This window comes from Sciurus vulgaris (genome assembly GCF_902686455.1).
Source record: "Sciurus vulgaris genome assembly, chromosome: 16".
Lineage (NCBI taxonomy): Eukaryota > Metazoa > Chordata > Mammalia > Rodentia > Sciuridae > Sciurus > Sciurus vulgaris.
This window is the reverse complement of record NC_136477.1, coordinates 14292453-14305867: the sequence shown is the minus strand read 5'-3', so window position 1 is coordinate 14305867 and position 13415 is coordinate 14292453. Positions and strand designations below refer to the sequence as shown.

At 41.2% G+C, this 13415-nt stretch overlaps 1 protein-coding gene and 1 pseudogene across 2 annotated transcripts in view; one reads left to right on the top strand and one right to left on the bottom strand.

Annotated features, from left to right (window-relative positions):
* Window positions 1-13415, bottom strand: part of LOC306647106 (olfactory receptor 7C2-like) — a gene marked incomplete at both ends in the record, with an annotated part of 117072 nt that overhangs the window by 70814 nt on the left and 32843 nt on the right. The gene's annotated exons all lie outside the window — the stretch shown is intronic.
* LOC306646406 (olfactory receptor 7A10-like) lies at window positions 4575-12107 on the top strand (annotated as a pseudogene). The gene is made up of 3 exons: window positions 4575-5500; window positions 11708-11859; window positions 11957-12107. The product of its transcript is annotated as an olfactory receptor 7A10-like (transcript).

Sequence of the window (13415 nt, the reverse complement as noted above, 5' to 3'; positions counted from 1 at the left end):
TGAAGTATGATTGGCAAAGATATTCTCCCACTCTGTAGGCTCTTTCTTCACATTGCTGATAGTTTCCTTTCTGAGAGAAAGCTTTTTAGTTTGAATCTATCCCAGTTATTGATTCTTGCTTTTATTTCTTGTGCTATGGGAGTCCTGTTAAGGAAGTTGGGTCCTAGGCCGACATGTTGAAGATCTGGACCTACTTTTTCTTCTATAATCTGCAGGGTCTCTGGTCTGATTCCGAGGTCCTTTATCTATTTTGAGTTTAGTTTCGTACATGGTGAGAGATATGGGTTTAGTTTCATTCTGTTGCATATGGATTTCCAATTCTCCCAGCCCCATTTGTTGAAGAGGCTATCTTTTCTCCATTGCATATTTTTGGCCCCTTTGTCTAGTATGAGAAAATTGTATTTATTTGGGTTTGTGTCCGTGTCCTCTATTCTGTACCATTGATCTACCTTTCTATTTTGGTACCAATACCATGCCGTTTTTGTTACTATTGTTTGTAGTAGAGTTGAAGATCTGGTATTGCAATACCCCCTGTTTCACTCTACCTGCTAAGGATTGCTTTAGCTATAAAGCTTTTCTTTCTGTAGGATGTGTACATACATGCTCCTATACTTTCTATGCAAATGCCTGAGAAAATTCCCATGCACTCCTCACTGTTCTCTCATTTGGTTCACTGTTCTGTCCTTGCTGGTCCCCGACCTTCTCACTCTGTAATTCCTGTGGACTTCCTGCAGATGACAATGCAGTTTAGGTATTTCTAAGGATGCACAGCATTTCATAATGGGGCTGTGCTACTCGTACTTTCCATGCCTTTTGTATTGGTTCTCACTAATTCACTGCTATATCAATGTTACAAAAAAATACGTTGCTAGTGTGAAGTTCAAACAAGTGATCCTCAAACAGAAGGGATGCCCCTCCCTGACACAGAGCAAGTTTCAGAGACACTTTCATCTGTCACTCAGGGGAGGGGTCATGAGAGCTCAGGGGTATTGCTGACCCTCCCACAATGCACAGGCCGGCACCCGCCTCAGAGAATTAACTTGCCCCACAATGTCAATATTCAGGAGATCAAGAGACCTTGAGTTAAGGAGTTTCTATCCTTTTCGTATTTGTAGCTGACTTCAGATTATCTCCCTCTTACGTGGTCCAGAGTCACATCTGTTGTAACTAATTTTGAGAGCTCTCTTTTTTCTGTTTAAAAATTCTAACCACAACCGACAGAATATCTCTTCAGGAGCTTTTCCTGAGGATGAAGGTTGTGGATAAAATAGTTCTTGCTATTTTCTTAAATTATTACTGAGCTTAAGCAAATATTTTGGTGTCCCTTTACTGTTACTTGTCCATTTTCTACCAGGATCAGTATTTTGATTGATTTTTACAATATAATGTTTCTCCATTGGCTTCTCAGGTGATAATTTAGACAATTAAAATCATTCAAAAAATTTTTTTACTGGTACATATCTGTCTTCTTACACCTGAGTTTCTTGCCTTAGTAGGTTCTGGTTGACTGCAGAATTTTATATAATTTGTAGAGGTTCTCCTAAAATCAATGGTGTGTTTTTACACTTAGGTCTTTCTTCTCTGGTTACTGTTAACTTAAGTGAGGTAGGGGGCCAACTTCATTTTCTTCTAGGCAGACATTTATGTGAGCATTTATTTCACAACACAATCTTCTACTAAGTTAAAATGAAACTTTGTCATATATGAAATGTTCACATATACTCAGGTTAAGTTCTTTATTCATTCAATATGTGACAGCTGAGAATTTATTAATTTCAGGATATCATAGGAATATTACATGTTATATGCTGATATGCCAAAGCTTTTGTTGATTTAATTACTAACTCACGTTGGTGTCTTGGACTTGCTCCTGTTAGTCTTGTTCCAGGTGGTTTTGGTTTTACATTGCAAAGGATGGAACCAGAGCCTCGGTCATGCTGACCAGTGCTCTACCACTGAGCCACACTGCCACCTGGGTTCCACTAGCTTTTGAGGCTCCATTCAGGTTGTTGAACACAGTTGTTTGGAAGTAGTCCTATGGAATCTAGTTGCATTCTCCTTGCAGTTTTGAATTACATATCTTACTACTTTCTTACATTTTTCTCTAGTAGTCACAGACAGACTTTAGTACCTTTGTGAAGATAGGAAGGTGAACAGAGCCCATGAAGTCTTTGCTTATCTGGATCTGGTTTTATAAGGTCATAGGCTGAGTACTGGGAAATGCATGTGTTATAACACAAGGCCCCAGTCATAGGAAGGAAGCAAAGGAACAGGAGTCTCATGACATATGGTTTTGCAAGGAATGACTGGAGAGACCTCTGCTTGTTGGATGAAGACCAGAAACAGGGCCAGAGTGCACCTGGGGGCTTTGGTAAGAAAAACAATATACAATTAAAATCCAAAGACCAAGCATAGCAAAGAACAGATGCCACAGGAGAGAAGTGAGGAAAGGGAATCATCAGCCACCATAGCGAAACTCATTGGTCAAGGAGGTGTGGAAGAGGCACAGGAATAGCAAGAGTTTCTGCCTCATATAGAAACAAGACAAGATTTTGTTGTACTTTGTGGATTCTTTTGTGAATTGTTAATTTATTCTCCTTAATCAGTTTATCTTTGGGTCCTTTCTGTATCACTTGGAAATCATAAAGGCATTGCTATTTCTGACTTTGGATGTGTTTATTTCTGCCCCTTTCTTATTTTTGCAGGGTGCCCAGGAGACAGACCCTGGGCTGGAACACACCCAGAACCAAGGAAGTGGTTTCTTCCTCTTGGTCTCTCAGGGACCATCTAGGCTTATTACCTCACTCCCTCACCATGTCCATTTCATTCCACTGTTTTTGCTTATTGATATCTTTCCCTGTGTGTTTCTTTAAATGAAGAGTGTAATCTAGCAAAATGTAACCGTATTGGCTGCATGCTTATTTGTTCATGAGAGGCTTACAAAATGGTCATTCTGGATGCCAATTTTTGCATCAGGGAAAGAAAATTTGATCTGCCCAGTTTGCATTGTATACACTAGGAGCATAACAGTGTGGTGTGAAGGTCAGAGGCCACAGTGTTGACAGTGTGGTGTGTATGCACATGTGCTCCACTCAGGGCAGGGCTCTGGGACTCAGATATTCCAAGGTGATGGTCATAGTACATAGATCAACTCAACAATATAGGGTAGTTTGTAGCATGTCCATTTCCGTTCAATGGATGCTAGGAAGGAAGTTAATATTTGAACGTGTAGTGGGGAGGAAGGCCTTCCTGTCTCAGGCAGATTCAGCTCAAGCTGGGAGACCGCCTCTCTCCTCAGCATCCTCTGACATCATCTCTGATCACTCTCCCTCTTTCTCATTGACCTCTTCACAGTGGCTGCTTGATGCCTTTGGGTTTCCTAAACATGCTCCAGCCTCAGTGCCTTTGCACTGGGAATTCCTTCTGCCAGGTATAAATGCCTGCTGGCCTGCTGGCTTCTGCTGGATCTCCTAAGAACTCTGTTCAATTGTCAGATTCTCTACTGAGCTTCTGGTCACCTATTAAAAACAATCCTGGAGCTGGGGATGTGAGTCAGTGAGAGAGCCCTAGAGCACTGCTTATCATATACAATGCCCTAGGTGAAATCCCCAGCAACACACAGACAGACAGACAGACAGACAGACAGACACACAGACACACACACACACACACACACACACACACACACACACACACTTAAATACAACCTCTCATCTGCTGTCTGCATTATATCTGCTTTTGTTTTTATCATACGTACTTCATCATCAGGCATGCTATATGATTATTTCTTTTTACAGTAGCTTTATTAAGTTACAATTAATTTTCAAAGACCACACATTTTTTTCCAGTAGTATTTTTTTATTATAAACAAATGAGATGCATGTTGTTTCTCTGTTTGTACATGGAGTAAAGGCATACCTTTTGTGTGATCATGAATTTACGTAGGGTAATGTTGTTTGATTCATTCTGTTACTTTTTCCCTTCCCACATCCCTCCTACCCCTCTTTTCCCTCTAAATAGTCCTTCCTTCCTCCATTCTGCCCCCTGCCCTAACCCTAAACTTAACCCTAACACCTCCCATCCCCCATTCTGTGTCTTCATTCGCTTATCAGTGAGCTCATTCAGGACCACACATATTTGTTGTGTATTATTCAGTAACTTGTCACATATGACAATATATGTGATAAATCATTTGCATAAAAATGTAACATACCTATAATTTACCAGTGTGCAGGTGTTCTTTGTCCATCACTGGGATGTAGGAGCTTTGGTTAAGGTCTGGATGGTGCCTGGAATAACGTCAGCAACCCACAAGTACTCCTCAATGGTAAGAAGTATTTTCTCATTAATTCTGTACAATGCATGAACTCTTGTGGAAATGCTTAGAGTGAGACAGGAATTTCTCATCAATATTGGCACTAGGGATGGCCTAGGATGACCAGACCCATGACACCACAGAAGTTAATTTATTTACTGGAAAATATAAATTGTAACATTTCAACCATATTGGGAGTGTCCATGTGTGCAAAAAGCAGTAATATTATTTTTCTCTTTTCAGTAGTAACATCCACCTCATGAAACCAGGAAACAATACAAGCGTTTCAAAATTCCTCCTTCTGGGACTTTCAGAAGACCCAGAACTGCAGCCCCTCATCTTTGGGCTTTTCCTCTCCATATACCTGGTCCCTGTGCTGTGGAACCTGCTCATCATCCTGGCCACCATCTCAGACTCCCAACTGCACACACCCATGTACTTCTTCCTCTCCAACTTGTCCTTCATAGACATCTGCTTCACCTCCACCACAATCCCAAAGATGCTGCTGAATATCCAGATGCACAGCAAGGCCATTACCCATGCAGGCTGCATCACCCAGATGTGCTTTTTCTTGGTTTTTGTAGAGTTAGACAACTTCCTCTTGACTGTGATGGCCTATGACAGGTTTGTGGCCATCAGTCACCCACTGCACTACACTGTCATCATGAATCCTCAGCTCTATGGTTTGCTGGTTCTGTGTGCTGGATTCTGAGTGTCCTGCATGCCCTGCTACAAAGCTTAATGGTGTTGCGTCTGTCCTTCTGCACACATTTGGAAATCCCCCACTTTTTCTGTGAACTCAACCAGGTGGTCCAACTTGCCTGTTCTGACACCTTCCTTAATGACGTGGTGATGTATTTTGCACTTGTGCTGTTGGCTACTTGTCCCCTCGCTGGCATCCTTTACTCCTACTCAAAGATAGTTTCCTCTATCCGTGCAATCTCTTCTGCTCAAGGAAAGTACAAAGACTTCTCCACCTGTATGTCTCACCTCTCCGTGGTCTCCTTATTTTACTGCACGGGCCTAGGTGTGTACCTTAGCTCTGCTGCAACCCACAGCTCACACTCCAGTTCAACAGCATTGGTGATGTACACTGTGGTCACCCCCATGCTGAAACCCTTTATCTACAGTCTGAGAAATAATGATGTAAAGAGAGCCCTGAAAATTCTCTTTGGACGGAAAATATAAAATGATCCATTGTCTGCAGAAGCCCATGCCCAGGCTTCAGGGCCCCAGGCCACAGTGGGGAACTTTGATGAGATGTTGGACGTGCAACTTTCTCCTCCTGTTTGCCTACTGGGGTTTTCATCCCTTGATGTCCACCTGTCTGCACCTCCAATCTTCTGTATTAAGCTTTGTGCTCTGGATATCCACCAGGTTTCACCTCTATGGTTGTCTGATTCTCCACAATTATTCCAAATAATATTTGGAAATGTTTGGAAATTACTGTCATGTCACATACCATCAAGGATTTCAAAAGAAAGATTAATTCATTCATGGCATATTTTATTGAGTAATATTTCTTTCATATTACTGTAAAAAAAGTCATGATTTTTAACATGCCCAGGGAAGAAAAGCAGATGTGATGACTGAGGCAATTAATGAAATTCATAGTGATGACTGAGACAATGCAATTAGTAGTTGAGGTAAATGTGAGGTCAGTTTTTCTCTTTGAACATCATGACCTTGGCTCCTCTTCTTGATCATGTAGAATTTAGCATACTAGTGCTTTCAAGAAATGGTCACAGGCTGGGATGTTAGCTCAGTGGTAGAGCACTTGCCCTGCAAGTGTGAGGACTGGGTTCCACCCTCAGCACCACATTAAAAACAATCAAACCCCAAAACTGGTGACTGTGGTTTACAAGATTAATTCACTTAATTTTTGATTGACACAATATTTTACATATTTATGAGCTGCATAATTTATGCATTATAGGTGTTAGTGTATTTTAGTCATACATAATATTGGGGTAATTTTTGCATAATTGTAGAGCTATGGAATATAATTCGCTCCACTTTGGTCTCTAGTATTTCCCTTTTCCCTCTCATCCTCCCTCCCCTTTTCCCCTGGAAGATGATTCTACTGGTTTTCTTTCTATTTATTTATAGAAGTTTAACAATTAGCTTAATATGAAATTGACCAAACTATGCTATGGATATACTACAGTGAATTTCACCTTTATGTGTACCTATAGTGCAACGTATTTTGATCCATGTATACATGAGGCAAGGATCCACTCAGGATAGTTGGTATATTCATTGCCTTAAACACCCATCATTTCTTCATGGTGACTACATTCCAAATCCTCTCTTCTAAGAATTCTGAGATATACTGTGCATTATTATTAGCTGCATCCACCCCACTGTGCCATAGAACTGCAGGACATTCTGCTCCTGCAGCAATGTCCAGCTTCGACATTGCTCTCATATGTAGGGTCCTGCTCCTATGGCAGCTCAGTGTCCATGACACCTATCAAAGTCTTGGGCTGGACAGGCCCCCAGAGGTGTCTACTCACCATTTTTTTCTGGGTGGATACTTTTGTACTCTACATAACATATTAAAGTGATAACAGTGTATAAATGATAAATAGATCATGGTTCTTAGTTTTCAGGCACCAGGAGAGGAGGAATGGACCTGCCTATTAAAGGGTGATAGTAGGGACCTGGCTAATGGAACCCTTTCTGCCTTCTGATGTTATCAGTGTTAATATCACAGGTGTGATAAGGCACTCTAGTTTTGTGAGATGCTACAATTTGGGAAAATGAGGAAAGGGAGCGTGGGTTGCTCTGTGTCAATTTTGGCATATGTATGCTCATCTGCAATTATCCCCATTCAAAAATTTAATTAAAAATTGTAAATGAAAAAAAGTGAACAATACAAGAATAAGCATTTCTCTAGGACCAGAAATGCAGACATCTTTACTTTTTCTCCTTCAGTTCATATTTCTTTCCTACTGCTCCCACATATTTTCCACAATCTTGTGTCTCAAGTTTAAAAATCACCTTAATATATGTTCTTACAATAAAATCATAAAAATTATAAAATAAGTATTATCATTCTTAAACACTGTGTCTTTGTCATTCTGGACCATGTGGACTGGTGGGTATACAGGATCCTGTGATGGAGACTGTTTTTCACATAGTGTAAAGCTGTTGGATAAGGAAATAAACAGCATTGGGACCAAGATTATTTGAATCCTAATACTCTGCCATCATTGCCTTGCCTGTTTCGAGGGGTGAAGGGTAACGTAGTGCATGTGAGAACTGGTAGGTAGGCTTCAGAGTAAGGGAAGCTCTCCTAGTCCTCCCACCAGGACCACCCACTCACTCTCCAGGCCTGATGGAAACTGAAATTCTCTCCTTTGCATTTCTATCAAGACTAAATCTTAGCCAGAGTTGAGTTATTTTAAAGCACTTGATATTTTTATTTCCATATGTTTATAGAGCACTTCCACTATTTTTTTTTATTTTAAATGTTCTAGATTTATATTTTATGTTTTTATTAGTACATTATAGTTAAACGTAATACTGGGGTCCATTTTGACATAATCCTACAAGCACAAAATATCCGTTGTTTCACTTCAGTCCCCCCAAATTCCCCTTTGCTACCTCCAACTCCCCTTCATCTCTACAGGTTTTCCATTTATCTATATCTATATTTATATCTATATCTATCTCTGTGTGTATCTATCTATCTATCTAATCATTAAAATTATATTTTGACTGCAATGCATACAATTGGCACATCATCTTCACTCTTAAAATTTACCAGGTCACATTCTGATATCAATTTGGTGACATTCTGACTGGACACAGGAATTCTTAGGAGCAAGTCACATACACACATGTGTGCACACACACACCCACAGACACACACACACAACACCAGTTAAGCTTCAGGTCTCTGTGTCTGCCAGACTTGTGATGGTTGATAACACCCAGTTGTTCCTCTCTGGGCAAAATCTGCAAGGGGAATTATGTAGCGCTAACTGTGCTAACTATGGAAGTAAAATATCTGCAGAGGCCAGACTTAGAGATCATCTAGTGCAAAACGACCATAAGTGAGTCAGAATGGAAGAATTGCTAGGTTCTATCCTGTTCCTCAGGAGATCTGGCTTTAGGCAGGCCCTTGGAACATCTGCCTAGAGTCAGTAATTCCTCATTCTTACAGACACTGAGTAGGAAGTGAGGAGCAGCCATCAGACTGGGCAGAAGATATGGTTGCTTTGGGGTGCAGGCAAGCACTACATGGTGATCCTCATACCTATGCATGCATCAGGATCCTGAGAGGGCTTTGAAAGCACAGATTGCTGGCACCATTCCTAGAGTGCTTGATTCAATAGGTCCACGTAGGTTTGAAAAATATGTGTTTCTATTAAGTTCCCAGGGGTTAGCAACGCTAATGTTGCTGTACCAGGGAACCATGTTTGAGAACCACTGACCTACAGACAAGTTTTCTCAATAGCGATGGTAATCAGGACATGCAGTAAACAGATGATCACCCAAAGTGAATGAGTTCATGAACTCCCTGGGCTTGGATGAAGGATGAAAATTATAATATAGTAGGGAAAGCATGCTAGAATTGAATTATGTGTTTCATTCACCATCTGGGCAAGCCTAGTAGGCTCATGGAAATGGAAGCCAAGTAGGAAAGAGAAACTTGCTCTTTCTGGGAGTTTCAGAGGATCCAGACTAGCAGATCCCCTGTGTTGGGCCCTCTCTGTCCAGGTACCTGGCAACATGCACTGGGACCTGCTCACCATCCTGGCCACTGGCTGGGACTCCCCACTCTGCACACCCATTGGGATGTGTTGGTGCATTGCCAGGTGTTGAATAGCATCCCTAATCTCACCCACTGGGTACTTGTTACACTTTCCTAGAGGTGTCAATCTAAGTTTCTAAAGACACTTCCAAATGTGTTTTGGAAGCAAAATCATTTCTGGTTGAGGTCCATGGGACTATGGCATAAGAGCTATAAAATCTTAATGGGATTCCACTCAAAACCCAGGCATTAATCAGGTTATAAGTCTGGGGAGATCAGTTAAACCTTGAGTTCCATTTCTGCCAATTTAGAATCAGGTTCCTAATAATACTGACAGCTGAATGGACTTTTATAAACATTACATAAGAGAGTCCTTAGGTTACAGTCAGTGTTTTCACCACTGTGACCAAAAGACATGCAAAGAGAATTTTGAGAGAAAAAGTTTATTTTGGGGCTCATGGTTTCAGAGATCTCAGTCTATAGGTTGTCAAACCCATTGTGTGGGTCCTTAGGTGAGTCAGGACATCGTGGTGGGAGAGTGTGGTGGAAGATAGTGGCTCAGGCATGATGATCTGGAGGGCAGAATGATTAGGAAGCAGGAGAGAGAGAGGGAGAGAGAGAGCGAGAGAGAGAGAGAGAGAGAGAGAGAGAGAGAGAGAGAGAGAGAGAGAGCGCTGCACTCGACAAAGACAAAATACCTATCCCAAAGGCACACTCCCAAGGACTCACAGCCATGTCCTACCACCTACAGTCACCTCCCAGTTAATCTCTACTAGAGGATAAACTCACTGATTGGGTTAAGGCTCTCATAACGCCATTGATTTCACCTCTAAAACTTCTTACATTGTTTCTCATGTGCACTTTTAGGGGACACTTTCTATCTAATGCGTAACACCTTATAGGTCAACAATTTGGGGCAAGTTGCATAAAAAGATCTGAATATAACTCTTATAATTTGCAAACATTTTATAAGTGAAGAACTAAATGGAACCCTCTGAACTTGTCTTAGTCTTACAAGCATTAAACTTTTAATTGTTTTGTGAAAAGTACCAAGAAGCCAAGGAAGGTCATACCCACAGTCTCATTCAAAAAAACATAGTTTTTCCATTGTTGACGAGGGAAATTACAATTTTCTGAGGATATCAGGGACTGTGTCCTTGAAGTGAGTCAGTGCTTTGACGATTTCAGAGACAGTGAAGACAGACTCTTTAGTTTCATAATTTGGAGAAATCCTCAACTCTGGATTGGGAGAAGGTCAGACATCTTGAAACCAAGTGTTCCTGAGAAGGAGTAATGAACACTGGTTTCAACTGGTCTCTTGAGAACAGAGAATCTGTAGAAGAATTTTTTCTTGCTGTGTAGAGCAGAGGCCCACAGGGACATGATGTGCTCAGGGGTTGAATAACGGGAGGGGGACATGGGGGGCTTATACCTAAGGGAGAATCTACCAGGAGGTATGAATATCTCCCCACCTGTACTTCAGCAGGTGTGAATTTCAGCTGGACAAGGCTCCCCCACCTGACAGTTTGGAGACCTTAGTCTGGCTCAGAGACTGATGCTTTACTCCTTCCTGCTGTGCTGTTTGGAACACAGCTACAGTCTCCATCATCAACCATCCAGGAGAGATTCTGTGTTTCCACACAGAGCCCTTCCTTCCAGAGATGCCACCTAGTTGAGTCCAAAAGCTTGATCAGTGGTGCAGGAAGTTCCAGAGATAATAAAAGCTGAAGAAGTTTCCCTGAGAGCAATTCAGCCTGACCCAGGGTGCAGAGAAAGCAGGGAGGCTTGCTTGATTTTTAGGGTGCTTACTTACAGTGCTAAAATAATAGTAACAGCTGAACTCAGCAATGCAGGGGTATCACTGACATTTAAGTGAGAGTGATGAAACCTGAAACCCTTATTAAAGGAGGGAATGGTGGGCATAAACTGGTTCCAGTAAAAATAGAATGTATGTCTAAAGATTTTTTTGAAATTGTGTGGAGTATTCACTGTGGATATTTTTTTTTACGATGGGGTGCAAATTAATATGTTTGCATATCCACAAGAAAAGACCAGATCAATGCAGTGCTGGTAAATCCTACCTTGCAATAGTGTCTCATGAGCCATATGTCTTGCAATTATCTTCCTTCATGCAAGGTAGTCAGATGAAAAAGTAAAAATGAAAAAGGCATGTTACCAAGCTTATATCCTTCCTCCTGAGTGTGAATAAGCTTTTATTGTGAATTGTGCAAATTCTTTGAGTTTGTATAGTGGGGTTGGAGTGTTCCAATTCCCATTTTTGTTGTATACTTTCAAGTTGCTCTGATGGTTAAAGACAACATTCACAACTATTCTCTTATTCAAGTTTATTTGATACAACTGTATTTTAAATGATACATTGAGGGATGCATCATGCAGATTTACTTGATAATAATTGCTGTAGTTTTGGACAATTTCCTTCTAATTGTGATGGCCTATTGATTTGTAGCTACCTATCCCCGTCTGTACTACAAGGTCATCATGAAGCGTTGACTCTGTGTGTTGGTGGTACTGGCATCCTGGATCACAAGTGCCCTAAATTCCCTGTTGCACAGTGGATGTCCTTCTGCACCCATTTGGAATTGCCCCACTTTTTCTGTGAACTCAATTAGGTGGTCCTGCTTGCCTGTTCTGCCACTTTTCCTAATGACATGGTGATGTATTCTGCAGCAGGATTGCTGTTCTGTGGCCCCCTCACTGGTGTCCTTTACTCCTACTCCAAGATAGTGTCCTTTGTCCTTGCAATCTCATCAGCTCAGGGCAGGTACAAAGCCTTCTCCACCTGTGCATCTCACCTCTCTGTGGTATCCTTATTCCATTGTACATACCAGTGACTTTAGCTAATCTGCTAAACACTACAGTGCAACATCCTCTGTGTTGTACTCCATGGTCACCCCCATGCTGAACCCCTTCATCTACAAACTGAGGAATAAGGACATCACCGGGGCTCTAAGAAGACTCTTCAGTGGGAAGCTCTATATTTCATTAAGTGCCTCTGGTCAAGGGCACTAAGTCACAGAGCCAGAAATTACAGTTCTTTAATCAATCCTGAAGGAGAACGGGCGCTTTCCATTCATACATTCTTAGAGCTGATGCCTGTCATTTCAACATCTTTGCTGAATTAAAACAACCTCATTACTAAGGTGTCATTTCTGTTAGCCAATGTCTTTCTCTCATTTTCTACTGTCCTCGTGTTCTTCCAGATCTCATATCACAGGCAGTCTGGAGATTCCTGTCATTGTCTCAGAGAAGTTACACTCGTCATGTGGAATAAACTGCACTTGCAGCTGGGCATTTGTGTCATCCTCTTGTAGAGGAAGACCTGGGACCACAATTCTTCAATGTTCTGTTCCTTATTGCTGCCTGCAATGCTGCCTTACCTGGTCTATGTTATGATCTAAACTTCAACATACCAGTGACTTTACAGCTCATCACAGGAGTTTATGGTCACAGGAATATGATGCTCTTATTGAGCACAGTTTACACTCATGCTGTATTCCATGTTTAGGAGTAATAATGAAAAATTGCAATTGAATACTCATTAAACATGTATGATCTTACATGTTTACACTAAACACACCCAGAAGGAAAAGTTACACAAATCAGTGACTCAGTGTGATCTTAGAGTCAGAGGACCTTACATTTTCAAATTTCAATCAGACTTTGATCTTCAGTCATATGTCCATGAAAGGTCTATTTCTGATGATGCACCTCTACTATTTGAAACGTGAAATCCTGTTGTCCATGCATAAAGGAATTTATTCAGCGACTGAAGGTTTCAGCACCAAGTTCTTACTATTCCGAACATAATCTCCCTCTTCTTGCTTTATAATGCTTGGTGCTAAAGAAATGCATGACTCCTTCTTTTGACATTGTTAACAAAACATCTCACCCATTACAATTTTTTGTTGTAAACCTTAATGTTTACAGGTGAGTGAACTAGGTGTACTTTGACTCTAACTTTATTTTCATTTCATCTTTTATGTTCAAACTCTCTTCGGTGCTCACAAGCAATGGATGACTTGCATAATAACTTGAATCCTGCCCTGCCATGCCTTGTTCAGGAGGTTGTGCATGGGTCACACGGTGTCCCCCACACACCCACTTCCCACTCCCTCTGGTTGCCTGAAATGGAAACTCGACAATGGTTACTTTGCAATGTACCACATAAACCACGGATATTTGATGATATATATATACACACACTATAGATGGAGCTGGAGGATGTCCAACTGATGAAAATGAGACAGAAACATGAAGGCCGATATCGCCAACTCCCTCTCCCACACAGAAACCCAAAGACGGAGGAACTAGAGTGGA